Source organism: Lygodium microphyllum, chromosome 21 (genome assembly GCF_053477565.2).
Source record: "Lygodium microphyllum isolate KBCC chromosome 21, Lygodium_microphyllum_v1.1.10, whole genome shotgun sequence".
In the NCBI taxonomy this organism is placed as follows: domain Eukaryota; kingdom Viridiplantae; phylum Streptophyta; class Polypodiopsida; order Schizaeales; family Lygodiaceae; genus Lygodium; species Lygodium microphyllum.
The window spans coordinates 37,692,864-37,696,462 of record NC_141155.1 but is presented as its reverse complement, the minus strand read 5'-3'; the positions used below and the strand labels follow the sequence as shown (position 1 = coordinate 37,696,462).

General features: G+C 36.4%; 1 pseudogene; it reads right to left on the bottom strand.

Moving 5' to 3' along the window:
- Positions 1-1,076: 1,076 nt before the first annotated feature.
- Positions 1,077-2,618, bottom strand: LOC148017896 (serine/threonine protein phosphatase 2A 55 kDa regulatory subunit B alpha isoform pseudogene; annotated as a pseudogene).
- Between the last annotated feature and the right edge of the window lie 981 nt (positions 2,619-3,599).

Genomic DNA, 3,599 nt, shown 5'->3' with positions numbered 1-3,599 from the left:
AAAGCTAAATTTTTTATATGTATACATGTGATACATATACACAATATAATAAGTTTTAAGTTTTTTGCTTTTGTTTTTCAAATACAGGTTGTGTATCATCCAATGGTAAATAGTAACCGATGGTGGTATGTCATCCCTATATCTAATCGTTCAAAACCAATATATGGTAATATTACCGACATAGAGATAGCAAATGACAATCCAACAGTTAATGATGATATACATGATGACACCATAATGGATGATATGCGTGATATAGTACAAGATGAACCTTGCGAGGATGTTCAAGGAAACACAGAAGAAGACAATAATGTGATTGTCGATGATATTGATGAAGTCATTGAGCAATATAGCAACACATCTGATAGTGGGATAGACTTATTTGTTTTGTTACCTCTTGGTAACATAGACCTAGAAGTAGATAGTTTAGCAAGGGCTGATGTCATTGAAGATGAGATGGATCATTCACTATAACATACTTAATTTGCTTAAATGTGTATTCTTATTCTATGGTTTTTATCATGCGCACATGTGCATACTCAATAATCAATAGTCAAGTTTAACGCTAAATTGAAATTTCCATAATAAAAAGGAGGTATTTTTTATCATCTTCAAGTAGAGAAATTACGAGATACATATTACAATGCTTGCTACTAATTGTATAATAGGGTTTCTGTCACTTGCCGCTAATTACTTATATCAAACTTGTCAACTGGAGGAACTGCCATTCATTAGAGAGCAATGCAAAAATAATTATTAACTCTGGTTTTTTTATTCAATGATTCAATGTGTATTCTTAATTCTATGGTTTTTATCATGCACACACGTGCATACTCAAGAATCAATTTCAGGTGGTTAAATAATTATTAACTCTAGTTTTTTTATTATATTAAGTCCAATTTCAGGTGGTTAAATAATTATGTGTCTAAAGGCACGTCTATATTAGTGTCTATTTACACAGATATATAGACGCAAAATTTGCGTCTATTTACACGCTCTTTTACACGCACATATAGACGCAATGATAGATGCGCCCGCGACTTTGCGCATCTAACATGCACGTCTATGCCTCGTTTCTATTGTAGTGATGACGAATACGAACATTCTGCATTGACTACAACTCCACTCAAGAAACACTCAAACTTATCAAATATTGAATCATTTCCATAATGATCAAGCAACTATGGACGTAGGTATTCATGCACTCTAAAGGTTGCAACAGGTGCAGATTCCATGTTTATGTCCCAAAGCTTGAGAGTCATATAGTCCCTGATTAGGATGTAGTGATCACCTCTCGAGAAATTAAGATAAAAAATAGAAGCAATGATCTCTGTATAGACAATTCTTGCTCCTTTTGCTTCTTGTTCTTCAAACAGTTTTCTGTGTCTATCACACAAAGCGGATTGTCGCATGTCTATAGGTCGAACAGTGCCTTTTGAACTACTGTAAACAGTGTGCTACAATGAGATGGATGAAATTCAGCTAACGTGATCACCTCAGCCAACTCCTCCATGTTGGCAGGCTTTATATCCACTATGTTGAAATTTTGGTCACACCATTGATATCCAGACTCCACAAATTTATCCGCAAATCATCAACTGAAATATAAGTTTCCCCATCACTGTCATTGGAAATGGAGTTTTATGTAATAATCATGACAATGGGCATAGATTCTCCTACACCTAGCTACATGCGTCATCTCATTGCTTTGATAACTACCGTGGCCAAATGAAGTGATGGAATCCCCTCTACTGGAAAGGCATAGTCATTATATAAAAATATCACTGGCCATTGAGATGAGCTCCGATTCAATGCACGTGATGCAGATCTGATAAGAGGGCTTCCCCTTACTATAGATCCATTATCCGTAGGAATCGAAGGCTCCACATTCATTTCTATCAGTTTTTTTTTTAAAGCTTCTTCTTTGAGATCTTTCACCTCAGAATGTCTTGCCCTCTTCTACAATCCACTTCATCAACTTTTTGGTTTTAACACCACCTCTCACAAGTAGGCACACCAACATTAGACGACTGAGAGAAACAATATGAAGGATTCTCCTTCTGAACACTATGGTGACTTGGTTTATTTATTTGGGTAGCTCTAATTGCTTATTTCCAAAAAATCCATAATTTCTCATTTGAATTTCATAGTGACAGCAACCGTCTTTAGCCTTAATTAAAGAAGTCTCCTTCAAGATCAAATGTTCTAGCTTATATGAACTTAACCTTTTGAGTCTTTAAAAAATCATATTTTCTTTATAAATTACTTGGTTTTTCATGTGATGTGTCCTAGTAGAAATTTTCTTTGAAATAGAACTTCGTTCTCATCAACTCACGATTTGAGAAAATATGCAATGTTGGATCAATGAGATGCAATCAATCAAACGAGGTCGACACAAAAATTATGAATGCACTAAAGAAAATGTGCCTAGCCTATTTACATGTGCTCGTGTGTCATGCAAAATGTAAATAAGAAGACACACACAACGAAAAACAAATTCTTAATGATGCTGACTAATGAGTTTAAATTCCTGGTGAAAAACTCTGCCCTCAGATTGCCAGTGGTGGACACACAACGCCACGACAACGTACCTCATTTTCTATGGGTTTGTCAAGCATGCCTAGGTCCAAACGTTCATAACTTCTAGCAAAGAATGTGAAAGTAGAGTCGAGTCATTGGATGCATGTTACTATGTCACTCCCTATATACATGGCCATGTTGAAAGCCACTTCAAGAATGGATCGTCATTATTGTGGTAGCTTAAGGCTTGCATTAGCTTTGGTTTAGTTGGACTGGACAAGTTGGGACATGATATTTTCACCTTAGGATTCTCATTGGGTTTGATGGTCTTGGTTTGAGAAGTTTAGAGTTCAGTTGATTTGTTATCATCCATTTTTGCAGTGATAATCACAATAGAGTCATTAAGTAGGAGATCATTTATAGTTGGGTGCATATTGGGGCTAGGTTCAGTTTTTGTTTGATAGACCATTAAAATGCTCATGGATTGAGCACCCTGCCTCTTGATTTTTCTCCTACCTCATTTTGATTTATATTTCTAAGCCTTATTTTTTGAAGCATGAGATGGAGGATCATACATGCCACTTGTGAGTTTAGGTAGCCATACCAAGGTGTTATCTTCGTAGTAACCTTGGGCACACAATAGGGATTTTGGGACCCAATGTGGCTTAGTCACCTATGAATTATGGAAGTTCCAACTCCTTAGTTTAGGTCTAGAGTGTAAGGCATGGAAATTATGAGTTCCAAATGGCTGGTGTTTGTAAGGTTGTGGTCTATTCCTGGGAAATCAATTGATTGTTTGGATGGTAGCTTTGATTCTAGTCTCTAGACACTAATGGGACTACACCATGGGTGTATGTTGTGGTGCACTACCCCACTCCTTAGGATTGATACTAGGTTTAACTACCAGTTGCACTACTAGCTCTTGGATGGCCATGGTACCCTTGTGCTGAAATCCCTTACTATTCTAACATTGCTAATGGCAAGGTGGATGCGTTGTGAGTCGTAGTCAGTATTATAGTAAACTTAGTTTGTGAACACATGACAAAAAAATGATTTCTTACCAACACTTTACTTGTTAG